This window comes from Falco naumanni, chromosome 3 (assembly GCF_017639655.2).
Source record: "Falco naumanni isolate bFalNau1 chromosome 3, bFalNau1.pat, whole genome shotgun sequence".
Lineage (NCBI taxonomy): Eukaryota > Metazoa > Chordata > Aves > Falconiformes > Falconidae > Falco > Falco naumanni.
Genome location: NC_054056.1, coordinates 21,552 through 39,167, shown reverse-complemented (window position 1 = coordinate 39,167; position 17,616 = coordinate 21,552). Strand labels below are relative to the sequence as shown.

Below are 17,616 nucleotides of genomic sequence, written 5' to 3'. Positions count from 1 at the left end.
AATTCAGACTCTGTAATCACTTTAGATGGGGCACTTTGTGTTTCAGAGAAACAAAACCAACGTTGAGTCTTTCCTTGAACGACACAGGCCCGTTCACCTTTACATCAGAGAAACAACGTATGTGGTTCCGATCTCTCGAGGAATCTTTATTTTCCAACAGACTGCACCGTCAAGATCAACCAAGCAGTTTCCTACCGTTTCGCCAGCGAGCAAGAGGACTGTCTCGAGACTAAGTTTCCTCGAACAAACACCGAAGGGATCTTCAAGACTCGGTCCAAACGGCTCCGTCACCGTGAAATCGTAGTCCCCTTCAGCTCCACACACTGCTTCATTCTGGGAACGCCCCCTAGAAAAAAAAGAAACGGTTTATCCAGTGTAACGATTCGATTGGTATACAAGCCTTCAAGGCTCCCAAGACGAAGTCTAAGAGGGTCAGGACGGTGAATGTTTGTACTCGCAGTGAAGCTCAACATCTTATGCAACCCTCAGCCAAGACAAAGGTGAAAAACTCACCGGCGCCGAACGTTTCCTCATCTGTAAGCTGCCCATCCTTAGCATGCAGGACTCCAAATTCAAAATTTCACAGGTCCCGGAGAAAGAAAACCAAAAACTACAGGACAAACAGACAATCAAACAAAAGACCTCAAATAAGGACTCCTCTAAGGACTGTTATAGACATCTTTTGTATACGACCTACGCACGGCAACATACGCTTCGTGCCAGCTCCATTACATGCTCAAGTAGCAGATACCTCATACACCGCTTTCCATCACAGATTACGATTTTTTGATGACATTACTAAAGTTGGTCATCTATTAGTGTGATAGGTTATGCCAGTGCCTGAAATGATTTTCGATCTCAGACGTTGCACAGCAACGCCGCAGTTTTTCACTGCAATAAGCAATTGATATCTAAGTCGGTATACGTCACCGAGCGAGTGCTAGGAGTGAAAAGTTTACATTTACCTCTTGCTCTTCGACAGCCAATAAATCCCGTAAACAAAACAACATCTTTAGCACACCGGTACCGAAGACACAGCGCAAAACCCCCCGTTAATGTACTCCTGTATTTGTTCAATTTCAAAGTAGCCACTTCAACTGATAAAGACAGCCGATTTTCTACCTGTAACTCTACTCCTCATCATTATCCTGCTACAGAAAGAAACAAACCGCTAGCATTTCTACGTAACGACTTATTTTTCCAGAAAAGAATAAAAAGCCACAACCGACCAAACAGAAAACAAAACAAACAAAAAAAAAACCCCACTCAAAAAAAAAAAAACAACCCAAAAAACAACTCGCCTCCTACCTTCTGTGTCCCAGGATGAAAAGTTTCCTTCGGGTTCTTCCCAAATTTGTCATGACCCACAGGACTGAAATGCAAACGAAATACTGCTTTAGAGGAGAGCAAGCATACACCTCGACATTAAACCATGAACTGGCTGTAGTCGGAATCGATTGCGAGAAGAATCGTTCAAAGAGCCTTGCTGCCGTGGAATTTTTTGCGGAAGAGCCATTTATTTCCCGCACGACTAACCGCTGAGACTTCTTAAACTTCTTTCTGATTTTAAAAACAGAAACAACTAGGACCCTGCACGGAGATCACTTTTAAGCGTACCGTATTTACTATAGAAAGCACAGAACTTTATTCCCTCGTCCTTCGCTTCGGCTTTATACATAACTGTCGTGAGCGTTTTAGGAAGACTCAGTAACCTATCCTATTTCATAAGCTTCTCTTCCATCCCTTTGAAAACAACTCCAGGCACGTCAAATGAAAAACGAGCTGCTCGGCATCAGGCTCGTACCCCAAAGATCCACAAGCAAGATCAGCTGCCTCGCCCAACGGAAAGCCCTCACGTATAGCATTTCTTCCCAACTCGTGTTTCTACGTGACTGTCATTTTCGCCCATTTTTTTTCCCCTACCGTTAATTTCCGGAGCTGCGCAGCACGCCACGGAGTGCCAAAGGCAGTCTGTCTGAGGCACACCGAGCTGACACGGAGGTCACATCCGATGCGCCTTTCCATCATCGCTTACGCTAGGCCACCACGCCGACAGGATCTCCTGTAGTTCCCTTCGAAAGCAATTAAAAGGCTGAGTTTCATTTAATTGACAAAAAAACAGGTTTACCGTGCAGCTGAAATCCGTTGACATAGTCGGTACCGAAACTCACGCTGGCTGTGAACGGGGTGAAATGGCAAAGGACCATCAGCCAGGCCCGAGGGAAGGCTCAAAGGCTGTACAAGCTAAAGAATAGCCAGGGAAGGGATTTTAGTCCGAGCCCAAGCGGGCAAAAGGAGATGACGTTAGTCCTGCTGCCTGCAGGTGTGTGGGAAAATCACCCTGAGGTGGGGGGGAACTCGAGAAAATTGCGTCCTAACGGAAGCACGGTATTACGGAAAGCTTTTTTGAGGGTAGAACACAGCTATAGCCTCGAGGACGGTCGGCACGCACACAGCCTGGACCGCCACCGCTCCCTAAGCAGCGGCTCGGCGCACGCCGACAGCGGTGACGGAGGACGAGCTTAAAGCAAAAAGCCAAAAGCAAACCCCTCAAAGGCCAGAACCGTTCTCAGGAACACAGGAGTTAAGCCTAAAAGCGGTTGAAAGCTGCCTCCTACCTCTTCCCCCTCCGACACCGGCACGTTTCCTCGCGATCCCTTTTCGCAAACAAAAGACGGATGCCTGCGGCATCAGCTTGGTCCCGAAGCACCACGATGCGCTTGCTGGCTTCACGCTCTCTTCTGACAGGGCTGACAGCTTCTCCGCACACGACAGCCGAGGCCCTGTGAAACACGAGGAAGGCAAACACCGGTAACGTCTCGCAGGGGTCAGGAGGAAGTCAGGATGCACTCCATTCGGAGCCCAACGCGTTACCCAAAGGAATAACCCCAGCAGAACAAGAGGCAGGAACGGTCGGCAGACAGGCAGACAACATGCACGGCAGCGATACCCACGTCAGACTTGCAGGGCGCTTCCAGTCAGCCCGCTGCCGCGGCTCGGGCCGGCGGCTGGGGGAAAGACAAAGCCCCGCGCAGAGCTGCGGCGGCTGCCCGGGCAGCCCAGAGGCGGCGGGGGGGGCGGCGGGTCGCCGCGGGCCGACCCCTCCCTCTCCCGGGCCCCGCCAGGCCGCCACAAGTGGCGAGCACCGGGGCCGCCCCGCCGCCGCTCCTCGCCTCCGCGCTGAGGTAGCGGCGCAGCCCCGAGAGACAAAAAAAAAAAAAAAAAAAAAAAAAAAAACCAGCCCAAAATAGGCAGCACCGTGAGGAGCCCGCTGACCGCCGTCGCTGCCGGGGAGACGAGAACGGCCGGCAGCCCCGCCGGTCCCGGGCCGGGCCGGGCCGGGCCGGGCCGGGCCGCCCGCCTCAGCCCGCCCGCCGCCGGCACCAGGCGCTCCCCGCCGCGGCCGAGCGCCGGCCCGCCACATCCCCCCCCCTCGGCCGCTGCCCGCCGGCCCCCGCCCGCCCTCAGGCCGAGCGCTCACCCAGCGCGCCGCCGCACGTCCCGGCCCGAAAGTCTTCCAGGCTCCCGGCGAAGGCTCCGCACCGCCCCGGGCGCGCCGGCGCGCCGCGCGGGCTGGAAATGAACCCCACTTCCGGGGCCGTCTGCGTAGCCCGTACGTGCGAGGCCGAAGCCCCGCCCCTAGGGGTCAAGCCGTTTCTGCGCACGGGCAAAAGCGGAATTGCGTCATACGCATGCGACGCCGCCGGAGACCCCGCCCCCTTTGGCTTCAAGCCGGCACTGCGCATGCGCTGCCCTTAGTTTTGCCAGTAGCCGCTTCTGCGCATGCGCAGAAGCGGCATTGCGTCATACGCATGCGACGCCGCCGGAGACCCCGCCCCCTTTGGCTTCAAGCCGGCACTGCGCATGCGCTGCCCTTAGTTTTGCCAGTACCCCTTCTGCGCATGCGCAGAAGCGGCATTGCGTCATACGCATGAGACGCCGCCCCCAACCCCGCCCCCTCTGGCTTCAAGCCCGGTCTGCGCATGCGCTGCCCTTACTCTGCAGGGCGGCCCCACTGCTGCCGCCTGGCGAAAAAATTTAGGTACTGCAGCCAGCCTAGCTAACAGACTGCACCCTTTATTATACGAATGGAATCGAGAAGGGAACTCTGCCCACGGCCCCTTAGCGAGTTGCCCGGCTTCACATCTCGCTGGATCAAGTTCTTCCAGTGAACATATTCAATTCGACCGGTCTAGAGAAAAAGAGAAAAAAGGAAAAAAAAAAAAAAAAAAAAAAAAAAAAAAAAAGAATCACTCGAGAGACAGGGCATACACTTTTTTTTTCCTTATCAAAACACCAGCAACGTTGCCTTAACGATAAAAGAGGCAATGAAACCTTTTCTTGTAAAATGCAAGGGCATTAAAGAGAAGGTAATTCGACAGACAATACATAAACCTCTCCAGCTCTTTCCCCACGTCTATTTGACATTCGTTTCCAAAAACTTTCTCGGGTGAACGTCTTCTGTCTTTGAGCAGTGCGACAGGCGGTTTGCAAACGGCACGAGTCTCTGCTTTTTAAAAATCAATTCAGACTCTGTAATCACTTTAGATGGGGCACTTTGTGTTTCAGAGAAACAAAACCAACGTTGAGTCTTTCCTTGAACGACACAGGCCCGTTCACCTTTACATCAGAGAAACAACGTATGTGGTTCCGATCTCTCGAGGAATCTTTATTTTCCAACAGACTGCACCGTCAAGATCAACCAAGCAGTTTCCTACCGTTTCGCCAGCGAGCAAGAGGACTGTCTCGAGACTAAGTTTCCTCGAACAAACACCGAAGGGATCTTCAAGACTCGGTCCAAACGGCTCCGTCACCGTGAAATCGTAGTCCCCTTCAGCTCCACACACTGCTTCATTCTGGGAACGCCCCCTAGAAAAAAAAGAAACGGTTTATCCAGTGTAACGATTCGATTGGTATACAAGCCTTCAAGGCTCCCAAGACGAAGTCTAAGAGGGTCAGGACGGTGAATGTTTGTACTCGCAGTGAAGCTCAACATCTTATGCAACCCTCAGCCAAGACAAAGGTGAAAAACTCACCGGCGCCGAACGTTTCCTCATCTGTAAGCTGCCCATCCTTAGCATGCAGGACTCCAAATTCAAAATTTCACAGGTCCCGGAGAAAGAAAACCAAAAACTACAGGACAAACAGACAATCAAACAAAAGACCTCAAATAAGGACTCCTCTAAGGACTGTTATATACATCTTTTGTATACGACCTACGCACGGCAACATACGCTTCGTGCCAGCTCCATTACATGCTCAAGTAGCAGATACCTCATACACCGCTTTCCATCACAGATTACGATTTTTTGATGACATTACTAAAGTTGGTCATCTATTAGTGTGATAGGTTATGCCAGTGCCTGAAATGATTTTCGATCTCAGACGTTGCACAGCAACGCCGCAGTTTTTCACTGCAATAAGCAATTGATATCTAAGTCGGTATACGTCACCGAGCGAGTGCTAGGAGTGAAAAGTTTACATTTACCTCTTGCTCTTCGACAGCCAATAAATCCCGTAAACAAAACAACATCTTTAGCACACCGGTACCGAAGACACAGCGCAAAACCCCCCGTTAATGTACTCCTGTATTTGTTCAATTTCAAAGTAGCCACTTCAACTGATAAAGACAGCCGATTTTCTACCTGTAACTCTACTCCTCATCATTATCCTGCTACAGAAAGAAACAAACCGCTAGCATTTCTACGTAACGACTTATTTTTCCAGAAAAGAATAAAAAGCCACAACCGACCAAACAGAAAACAAAACAAACAAAAAAAAAACCCCACTCAAAAAAAAAAAACAACCCAAAAAACAACTCGCCTCCTACCTTCTGTGTCCCAGGATGAAAAGTTTCCTTCGGGTTCTTCCCAAATTTGTCATGACCCACAGGACTGAAATGCAAACGAAATACTGCTTTAGAGGAGAGCAAGCATACACCTCGACATTAAACCATGAACTGGCTGTAGTCGGAATCGATTGCGAGAAGAATCGTTCAAAGAGCCTTGCTGCCGTGGAATTTTTTGCGGAAGAGCCATTTATTTCCCGCACGACTAACCGCTGAGACTTCTTAAACTTCTTTCTGATTTTAAAAACAGAAACAACTAGGACCCTGCACGGAGATCACTTTTAAGCGTACCGTATTTACTATAGAAAGCACAGAACTTTATTCCCTCGTCCTTCGCTTCGGCTTTATACATAACTGTCGTGAGCGTTTTAGGAAGACTCAGTAACCTATCCTATTTCATAAGCTTCTCTTCCATCCCTTTGAAAACAACTCCAGGCACGTCAAATGAAAAACGAGCTGCTCGGCATCAGGCTCGTACCCCAAAGATCCACAAGCAAGATCAGCTGCCTCGCCCAACGGAAAGCCCTCACGTATAGCATTTCTTCCCAACTCGTGTTTCTACGTGACTGTCATTTTCGCCCATTTTTTTTCCCCTACCGTTAATTTCCGGAGCTGCGCAGCACGCCACGGAGTGCCAAAGGCAGTCTGTCTGAGGCACACCGAGCTGACACGGAGGTCACATCCGATGCGCCTTTCCATCATCGCTTACGCTAGGCCACCACGCCGACAGGATCTCCTGTAGTTCCCTTCGAAAGCAATTAAAAGGCTGAGTTTCATTTAATTGACAAAAAAACAGGTTTACCGTGCAGCTGAAATCCGTTGACATAGTCGGTACCGAAACTCACGCTGGCTGTGAACGGGGTGAAATGGCAAAGGACCATCAGCCAGGCCCGAGGGAAGGCTCAAAGGCTGTACAAGCTAAAGAATAGCCAGGGAAGGGATTTTAGTCCGAGCCCAAGCGGGCAAAAGGAGATGACGTTAGTCCTGCTGCCTGCAGGTGTGTGGGAAAATCACCCTGAGGTGGGGGGGGAACTCGAGAAAATTGCGTCCTAACGGAAGCACGGTATTACGGAAAGCTTTTTTGAGGGTAGAACACAGCTATAGCCTCGAGGACGGTCGGCACGCACACAGCCTGGACCGCCACCGTTCCCTAAGCAGCGGCTCGGCGCACGCCGACAGCGGTGACGGAGGACGAGCTTAAGGCAAAAAGCCAAAAGCAAACCCCTCAAAGGCCAGAACCGTTCTCAGGAACACAGGAGCTAAGCCTAAAAGCGGTTGAAAGCTGCCTCCTACCTCTTCCCCCTCCGACACCGGCACGTTTCCTCGCGATCCCTTTTCGCAAACAAAAGACGGATGCCTGCGGCATCAGCTTGGTCCCGAAGCACCACGATGCGCTTGCTGGCTTCACGCTCTCTTCTGACAGGGCTGACAGCTTCTCCGCACACGACAGCCGAGGCCCTGTGAAACACGAGGAAGGCAAACACCGGTAACGTCTCGCAGGGGTCAGGAGGAAGTCAGGATGCACTCCATTCGGAGCCCAACGCGTTACCCAAAGGAATAACCCCAGCAGAACAAGAGGCAGGAACGGTCGGTAGACAGGCAGACAACATGCACGGCAGCGATACCCACGTCAGACTTGCAGGGCGCTTCCAGTCAGCCCGCTGCCGCGGCTCGGGCCGGCGGCTGGGGGAAAGACAAAGCCCCGCGCAGAGCTGCGGCGGCTGCCCGGGCAGCCCAGAGGCGGCGGGGGGGGGCGGCGGGTCGCCGCGGGCCGACCCCTCCCTCTCCCGGGCCCCGCCAGGCCGCCACAAGTGGCGAGCACCGGGGCCGCCCCGCCGCCGCTCCTCGCCTCCGCGCTGAGGTAGCGGCGCAGCCCCGAGAGACAAAAAAAAAAAAAAAAAAAAAAAAAAAAACCAGCCCAAAATAGGCAGCACCGTGAGGAGCCCGCTGACCGCCGTCGCTGCCGGGGAGACGAGAACGGCCGGCAGCCCCGCCGGTCCCGGGCCGGGCCGGGCCGGTCCGGGCCGGGCCGCCCGCCTCAGCCCGCCCGCCGCCGGCACCAGGCGCTCCCCGCCGCGGCCGAGCGCCGGCCCGCCACATCCCCCCCCTCGGCCGCTGCCCGCCGGCCCCCGCCCGCCCTCAGGCCGAGCGCTCACCCAGCGCGCCGCCGCACGTCCCGGCCCGAAAGTCTTCCAGGCTCCCGGCGAAGGCTCCGCACCGCCACGGGCGCGCCGGCGCGCCGCGCGGGCTGGAAATGAACCCCACTTCCGGGGCCGTCTGCGTAGCCCGTACGTGCGAGGCCGAAGCCCCGCCCCTAGGGGTCAAGCCGTTTCTGCGCACGGGCAAAAGCGGCATTGCGTCATACGCATGCGACGCCGCCGGAGACCCCGCCCCCTTTGGCTTCAAGCCGGCACTGCGCATGCGCTGCCCTTAGTTTTGCCAGTACCCCCTTCTGCGCATGCGCAGAAGCGGCATTGCGTCATACGCATGCGACGCCGCCGGAGACCCCCGCCCCCTTTGGCTTCAAGCCGGCACTGCGCATGCGCTGCCCTTAGTTTTGCCAGTACCCCCTTCTGCGCATGCGCAGAAGCGGCATTGCGTCATACGCATGAGACGCCGCCCCCAACCCCGCCCCCTCTGGCTTCAAGCCCGGTCTGCGCATGCGCTGCCCTTACTCTGCAGGGCGGCCCCACTGCTGCCGCCTGGCGAAAAAATTTAGGTACTGCAGCCAGCCTAGCTAACAGACTGCACCCTTTATTATACGAATGGAATCGAGAAGGGAACTCTGCCCACGGCCCCTTAGCGAGTTGCCCGGCTTCACATCTCGCTGGATCAAGTTCTTCCAGTGAACATATTCAATTCGACCGGTCTAGAGAAAAAGAGAAAAAAGGAAAAAAAAAAAAAAAAAAAAAGAAAAAAAAAAAGAATCACTCGAGAGACAGGGCATACACTTTTTTTTTTCCTTATCAAAACACCAGCAACGTTGCCTTAACGATAAAAGAGGCAATGAAACCTTTTCTTGTAAAATGCAAGGGCATTAAAGAGAAGGTAATTCGACAGACAATACATAAACCTCTCCAGCTCTTTCCCCACGTCTATTTGACATTCGTTTCCAAAAACTTTCTCGGGTGAACGTCTTCTGTCTTTGAGCAGTGCGACAGGCGGTTTGCAAACGGCACGAGTCTCTGCTTTTTAAAAATCAATTCAGACTCTGTAATCACTTTAGATGGGGCACTTTGTGTTTCAGAGAAACAAAACCAACGTTGAGTCTTTCCTTGAACGACACAGGCCCGTTCACCTTTACATCAGAGAAACAACGTATGTGGTTCCGATCTCTCGAGGAATCTTTATTTTCCAACAGACTGCACCGTCAAGATCAACCAAGCAGTTTCCTACCGTTTCGCCAGCGAGCAAGAGGACTGTCTCGAGACTAAGTTTCCTCGAACAAACACCGAAGGGATCTTCAAGACTCGGTCCAAACGGCTCCGTCACCGTGAAATCGTAGTCCCCTTCAGCTCCACACACTGCTTCATTCTGGGAACGCCCCCTAGAAAAAAAAGAAACGGTTTATCCAGTGTAACGATTCGATTGGTATACAAGCCTTCAAGGCTCCCAAGACGAAGTCTAAGAGGGTCAGGACCGTGAATGTTTGTACTCGCAGTGAAGCTCAACATCTTATGCAACCCTCAGCCAAGACAAAGGTGAAAAACTCACCGGCGCCGAACGTTTCCTCATCTGTAAGCTGCCCATCCTTAGCATGCAGGACTCCAAATTCAAAATTTCACAGGTCCCGGAGAAAGAAAACCAAAAACTACAGGACAAACAGACAATCAAACAAAAGACCTCAAATAAGGACTCCTCTAAGGACTGTTATAGACATCTTTTGTATACGACCTACGCACGGCAACATACGCTTCGTGCCAGCTCCATTACATGCTCAAGTAGCAGATACCTCATACACCGCTTTCCATCACAGATTACGATTTTTTGATGACATTACTAAAGTTGGTCATCTATTAGTGTGATAGGTTATGCCAGTGCCTGAAATGATTTTCGATCTCAGACGTTGCACAGCAACGCCGCAGTTTTTCACTGCAATAAGCAATTGATATCTAAGTCGGTATACGTCAACCGAGCGAGTGCTAGGAGTGAAAAGTTTACATTTACCTCTTGCTCTTCGACAGCCAATAAATCCCGTAAACAAAACAACATCTTTAGCACACCGGTACCGAAGACACAGCGCAAAACCCCCCGTTAATGTACTCCTGTATTTGTTCAATTTCAAAGTAGCCACTTCAACTGATAAAGACAGCCGATTTTCTACCTGTAACTCTACTCCTCATCATTATCCTGCTACAGAAAGAAACAAACCGCTAGCATTTCTACGTAACGACTTATTTTTCCAGAAAAGAATAAAAAGCCACAACCGACCAAACAGAAAACAAAACAAACAAAAAAAAAAACCCCACTCAAAAAAAAAAAAACAACCCAAAAAACAACTCGCCTCCTACCTTCTGTGTCCCAGGATGAAAAGTTTCCTTCGGGTTCTTCCCAAATTTGTCATGACCCACAGGACTGAAATGCAAACGAAATACTGCTTTAGAGGAGAGCAAGCATACACCTCGACATTAAACCATGAACTGGCTGTAGTCGGAATCGATTGCGAGAAGAATCGTTCAAAGAGCCTTGCTGCCGTGGAATTTTTTGCGGAAGAGCCATTTATTTCCCGCACGACTAACCGCTGAGACTTCTTAAACTTCTTTCTGATTTTAAAAACAGAAACAACTAGGACCCTGCACGGAGATCACTTTTAAGCGTACCGTATTTACTATAGAAAGCACAGAACTTTATTCCCTCGTCCTTCGCTTCGGCTTTATACATAACTGTCGTGAGCGTTTTAGGAAGACTCAGTAACCTATCCTATTTCATAAGCTTCTCTTCCATCCCTTTGAAAACAACTCCAGGCACGTCAAATGAAAACGAGCTGCTCGGCATCAGGCTCGTACCCCAAAGATCCACAAGCAAGATCAGCTGCCTCGCCCAACGGAAAGCCCTCACGTATAGCATTTCTTCCCAACTCGTGTTTCTACGTGACTGTCATTTTCGCCCATTTTTTTTTCCCCTACCGTTAATTTCCGGAGCTGCGCAGCACGCCACGGAGTGCCAAAGGCAGTCTGTCTGAGGCACACCGAGCTGACACGGAGGTCACATCCGATGCGCCTTTCCATCATCGCTTACGCTAGGCCACCACGCCGAGCAGGATCTCCTGTAGTTCCCTTCGAAAGCAATTAAAAGGCTGAGTTTCATTTAATTGACAAAAAAACAGGTTTACCGTGCAGCTGAAATCCGTTGACATAGTCGGTACCGAAACTCACGCTGGCTGTGAACGGGGTGAAATGGCAAAGGACCATCAGCCAGGCCCGAGGGAAGGCTCAAAGGCTGTACAAGCTAAAGAATAGCCAGGGAAGGGATTTTAGTCCGAGCCCAAGCGGGCAAAAGGAGATGACGTTAGTCCTGCTGCCTGCAGGTGTGTGGGAAAATCACCCTGAGGTGGGGGGGAACTCGAGAAAATTGCGTCCTAACGGAAGCACGGTATTACGGAAAGCTTTTTTGAGGGTAGAACACAGCTATAGCCTCGAGGACGGTCGGCACGCACACAGCCTGGACCGCCACCGTTCCCTAAGCAGCGGCTCGGCGCACGCCGACAGCGGTGACGGAGGACGAGCTTAAGGCAAAAAGCCAAAAGCAAACCCCTCAAAGGCCAGAACCGTTCTCAGGAACACAGGAGCTAAGCCTAAAAGCGGTTGAAAGCTGCCTCCTACCTCTTCCCCCTCCGACACCGGCACGTTTCCTCGCGATCCCTTTTCGCAAACAAAAGACGGATGCCTGCGGCATCAGCTTGGTCCCGAAGCACCACGATGCGCTTGCTGGCTTCACGCTCTCTTCTGACAGGGCTGACAGCTTCTCCGCACACGACAGCCGAGGCCCTGTGAAACACGAGGAAGGCAAACACCGGTAACGTCTCGCAGGGGGTCAGGAGGAAGTCAGGATGCACTCCATTCGGAGCCCAACGCGTTACCCAAAGGAATAACCCCAGCAGAACAAGAGGCAGGAACGGTCGGTAGACAGGCAGACAACATGCACGGCAGCGATACCCACGTCAGACTTGCAGGGCGCTTCCAGTCAGCCCGCTGCCGCGGCTCGGGCCGGCGGCTGGGGGAAAGACAAAGCCCCGCGCAGAGCTGCGGCGGCTGCCCGGGCAGCCCAGAGGCGGCGGGGGGGGGCGGCGGGTCGCCGCGGGCCGACCCCTCCCTCTCCCGGGCCCCGCCAGGCCGCCACAAGTGGCGAGCACCGGGGCCGCCCCGCCGCCGCTCCTCGCCTCCGCGCTGAGGTAGCGGCGCAGCCCCGAGAGACAAAAAAAAAAAAAAAAAAAAAAAAAAAAACCAGCCCAAAATAGGCAGCACCGTGAGGAGCCCGCTGACCGCCGTCGCTGCCGGGGGAGACGAGAACGGCCGGCAGCCCCGCCGGTCCCGGGCCGGGCCGGGCCGGGCCGGGCCGGGCCGCCCGCCTCAGCCCGCCCGCCGCCGGCACCAGGCGCTCCCCGCCGCGGCCGAGCGCCGGCCCGCCACATCCCCCCCCCTCGGCCGCTGCCCGCCGGCCCCCGCCCGCCCTCAGGCCGAGCGCTCACCCAGCGCGCCGCCGCACGTCCCGGCCCGAAAGTCTTCCAGGCTCCCGGCGAAGGCTCCGCACCGCCACGGGCGCGCCGGCGCGCCGCGCGGGCTGGAAATGAACCCCACTTCCGGGGCCGTCTGCGTAGCCCGTACGTGCGAGGCCGAAGCCCCGCCCCTAGGGGGTCAAGCCGTTTCTGCGCACGGGCAAAAGCGGAATTGCGTCATACGCATGCGACGCCGCCGGAGACCCCGCCCCCTTTGGCTTCAAGCCGGCACTGCGCATGCGCTGCCCTTAGTTTTGCCAGTACCCCTTCTGCGCATGCGCAGAAGCGGCATTGCGTCATACGCATGCGACGCCGCCGGAGACCCCGCCCCCTTTGGCTTCAAGCCGGCACTGCGCATGCGCTGCCCTTAGTTTTGCCAGTACCCCTTCTGCGCATGCGTCAGAAGCGGCATTGCGTCATACGCATGAGACGCCGCCCCCAACCCCGCCCCCTCTGGCTTCAAGCCCGGTCTGCGCATGCGCTGCCCTTACTCTGCAGGGCGGCCCCACTGCTGCCGCCTGGCGAAAAAATTTAGGTGTACTGCAGCCAGCCTAGCTAACAGACTGCACCCTTTATTATACGAATGGAATCGAGAAGGGAACTCTGCCCACGGCCCCTTAGCGAGTTGCCCGGCTTCACATCTCGCTGGATCAAGTTCTTCCAGTTAACATATTCAATTCGACCGGTCTAGATAAAAATATAAAAAAGTAAAAAAAAAAAAAAAAAAGAAAAAACAAAAGAAAAAAAAAAAGAATCACTCGAGAGACAGGGCATACACTTTTTTTTTCCTTATCAAAACACCAGCAACGTTGCCTTAACGATAAAAGAGGCAATGAAACCTTTTCTTGTAAAATGCAAGGGCATTAAAGAGAAGGTAATTCGACAGACAATACATAAACCTCTCCAGCTCTTTCCCCACGTCTATTTGACATTCGTTTCCAAAAACTTTCTCGGGTGAACGTCTTCTGTCTTTGAGCAGTGCGACAGGCGGTTTGCAAACGGCACGAGTCTCTGCTTTTTAAAAATCAATTCAGACTCTGTAATCACTTTAGATGGGGGCACTTTGTGTTTCAGAGAAACAAAACCAACGTTGAGTCTTTCCTTGAACGACACAGGCCCGTTCACCTTTACATCAGAGAAACAACGTATGTGGTTCCGATCTCTCGAGGAATCTTTATTTTCCAACAGACTGCACCGTCAAGATCAACCAAGCAGTTTCCTACCGTTTCGCCAGCGAGCACGAGGACTGTCTCGAGACTAAGTTTCCTCGAACAAACACCGAAGGGATCTTCAAGACTCGGTCCAAACGGCTCCGTCACCGTGAAATCGTAGTCCCCTTCAGCTCCACACACTGCTTCATTCTGGGAACGCCCCCTAGAAAAAAAAGAAACGGTTTATCCAGTGTAACGATTCGATTGGTATACAAGCCTTCAAGGCTCCCAAGACGAAGTCTAAGAGGGTCAGGACCGTGAATGTTTGTACTCGCAGTGAAGCTCAACATCTTATGCAACCCTCAGCAAGACAAAGGTGAAAAACTCACCGGCGCCGAACGTTTCCTCATCTGTAAGCTGCCCATCCTTAGCATGCAGGACTCCAAATTCAAAATTTCACAGGTCCCGGAGAAAGAAAACCAAAAACTACAGGACAAACAGACAATCAAACAAAAGACCTCAAATAAGGACTCCTCTAAGGACTGTTATAGACATCTTTTGTATACGACCTACGCACGGCAACATACGCTTCGTGCCAGCTCCATTACATGCTCAAGTAGCAGATACCTCATACACCGCTTTCCATCACAGATTACGATTTTTGATGACATTACTAAAGTTGGTCATCTATTAGTGTGATAGGTTATGCCAGTGCCTGAAATGATTTTCGATCTCAGACGTTGCACAGCAACGCCGCAGTTTTTCACTGCAATAAGCAATTGATATCTAAGTCGGTATACGTCACCCGAGCGAGTGCTAGGAGTGAAAAGTTTACATTTACCTCTTGCTCTTCGACAGCCAATAAATCCCGTAAACAAAACAACATCTTTAGCACACCGGTACCGAAGACACAGCGCAAAACCCCCCGTTAATGTACTCCTGTATTTGTTCAATTTCAAAGTAGCCACTTCAACTGATAAAGACAGCCGATTTTCTACCTGTAACTCTACTCCTCATCATTATCCTGCTACAGAAAGAAACAAACCGCTAGCATTTCTACGTAACGACTTATTTTTCCAGAAAAGAATAAAAAGCCACAACCGACCAAACAGAAAACAAAACAAACAAAAAAAAAAACCCCACTCAAAAAAAAAAAACAACCCAAAAAACAACTCGCCTCCTACCTTCTGTGTCCCAGGATGAAAAGTTTCCTTCGGGTTCTTCCCAAATTTGTCATGACCCACAGGACTGAAATGCAAACGAAATACTGCTTTAGAGGAGAGCAAGCATACACCTCGACATTAAAACCATGAACTGGCTGTAGTCGGAATCGATTGCGAGAAGAATCGTTCAAAGAGCCTTGCTGCCGTGGAATTTTTTGCGGAAGAGCCATTTATTTCCCGCACGACTAACCGCTGAGACTTCTTAAACTTCTTTCTGATTTTAAAAACAGAAACAACTAGGACCCTGCACGGAGATCACTTTTAAGCGTACCGTATTTACTATAGAAAGCACAGAACTTTATTCCCCTCGTCCTTCGCTTCGGCTTTATACATAACTGTCGTGAGCGTTTTAGGAAGACTCAGTAACCTATCCTATTTCATAAGCTTCTCTTCCATCCCTTTGAAAACAACTCCAGGCACGTCAAATGAAAAACGAGCTGCTCGGCATCAGGCTCGTACCCCAAAGATCCACAAGCAAGATCAGCTGCCTCGCCCAACGGAAAGCCCTCACGTATAGCATTTCTTCCCAACTCGTGTTTCTACGTGACTGTCATTTTCGCCCATTTTTTTTTCCCCCTACCGTTAATTTCCGGAGCTGCGCAGCACGCCACGGAGTGCCAAAGGCAGTCTGTCTGAGGCACACCGAGCTGACACGGAGGTCACATCCGATGCGCCTTTCCATCATCGCTTACGCTAGGCCACCACGCCGACAGGATCTCCTGTAGTTCCCTTCGAAAGCAATTAAAAGGCTGAGTTTCATTTAATTGACAAAAAAAACAGGTTTACCGTGCAGCTGAAATCCGTTGACATAGTCGGTACCGAAACTCACGCTGGCTGTGAACGGGGTGAAATGGCAAAGGACCATCAGCCAGGCCCGAGGGAAGGCTCAAAGGCTGTACAAGCTAAAGAATAGCCAGGGAAGGGATTTTAGTCCGAGCCCAAGCGGGCAAAAGGAGATGACGTTAGTCCTGCTGCCTGCAGGTGTGTGGGAAAATCACCCTGAGGTGGGGGGGGAACTCGAGAAAATTGCGTCCTAACGGAAGCACGGTATTACGGAAAGCTTTTTTTGAGGGTAGAACACAGCTATAGCCTCGAGGACGGTCGGCACGCACACAGCCTGGACCGCCACCGTTCCCTAAGCAGCGGCTCGGCGCACGCCGACAGCGGTGACGGAGGACGAGCTTAAGGCAAAAAGCCAAAAGCAAACCCCTCAAAGGCCAGAACCGTTCTCAGGAACACAGGAGCTAAGCCTAAAAGCGGTTGAAAGCTGCCTCCTACCTCTTCCCCCTCCGACACCGGCACGTTTCCCTCGCGATCCCTTTTCGCAAACAAAAGACGGATGCCTGCGGCATCAGCTTGGTCCCGAAGCACCACGATGCGCTTGCTGGCTTCACGCTCTCTTCTGACAGGGCTGACAGCTTCTCCGCACACGACAGCCGAGGCCCTGTGAAACACGAGGAAGGCAAACACCGGTAACGTCTCGCAGGGGTCAGGAGGAAGTCAGGATGCACTCCATTCGGAGCCCAACGCGTTACCCAAAGGACTAACCCCAGCAGAACAAGAGGCAGGAACGGTCGGTAGACAGGCAGACAACATGCACGGCAGCGATACCCACGTCAGACTTGCAGGGCGCTTCCAGTCAGCCCGCTGCCGCGGCTCGGGCCGGCGGCTGGGGGAAAGACAAAGCCCCGCGCAGAGCTGCGGCGGCTGCCCGGGCAGCCCAGAGGCGGCGGGGGGGGCGGCGGGTCGCCGCGGGCCCGACCCCTCCCTCTCCCGGGCCCCGCCAGGCCGCCACAAGTGGCGAGCACCGGGGCCGCCCCGCCGCCGCTCCTCGCCTCCGCGCTGAGGGTAGCGGCGCAGCCCGAGAGACAAAAAAAAAAAAAAAAAAAAAAAAAAACCAGCCCAAAATAGGCAGCACCCGTGAGGAGCCCGCTGACCGCCGTCGCTGCCGGGGAGACGAGAACGGCCGGCAGCCCCGCCGGTCCCGGGCCGGGCCGGGCCGGGCCGGGCCGGGCCGCCCGCCTCAGCCCGCCCGCCGCCGGCACCAGGCGCTCCCCGCCGCGGCCGAGCGCCGGCCCGCCACATCCCCCCCCTCGGCCGCTGCCCGCCGGCCCCCCGCCCGCCCTCAGGCCGAGCGCTCACCCAGCGCGCCGCCGCACGTCCCGGCCCGAAAGTCTTCCAGGCTCCCGGCGAAGGCTCCGCACCGCCACGGGCGCGCCGGCGCGCCGCGCGGGCTGGAAATGAACCCCACTTCCGGGGCCGTCTGCGTAGCCGTACGTGCGAGGCCGAAGCCCCGCCCCTAGGGGTCAAGCCGTTTCTGCGCACGGGCAAAAGCGGAATTGCGTCATACGCATGCGACGCCGCCGGAGACCCCGCCCCCCTTTGGCTTCAAGCCGGCACTGCGCATGCCGCTGCCCTTAGTTTTGCCAGTACCCCCTTCTGCGCATGCGCAGAAGCGGCATTGCGTCATACGCATGCGACGCCGCCGGAGACCCCCGCCCCCTTTGGCTTCAAGCCCGGCACTGCGCATGCGCTGCCCTTAGTTTTGCCAGTACCCCTTCTGCGCATGCGCAGAAGCGGCATTGCGTCATACGCACGAGACGCCGCCCCCAACCCCCGCCCCCTCTGGCTTCAAGCCCGGTCTGCGCATGCGCTGCCCCTTACTCTGCAGGGCGGCCC

At 53.6% G+C, this 17,616-nt stretch overlaps 1 long non-coding RNA gene across 2 annotated transcripts; it reads right to left on the bottom strand.

Annotated features, from left to right (window-relative positions):
• Positions 1-9,640: 9,640 nt before the first annotated feature.
• On the bottom strand, positions 9,641-16,249 carry LOC121085118. Of its 2 annotated transcripts, none has more exons than XR_005826955.1 (3): positions 16,216-16,249; positions 10,975-11,124; positions 9,641-9,659 (listed from the first exon to the last, which is right to left on the bottom strand). It is a non-coding gene; the product is annotated as an uncharacterized LOC121085118 (long non-coding RNA). The 2 variants fall into 2 exon arrangements; XR_005826954.1 differs by lacking the exon at positions 16,216-16,249 and adding an exon at positions 11,671-11,701.
• Positions 16,250-17,616: the final 1,367 nt, after the last annotated feature.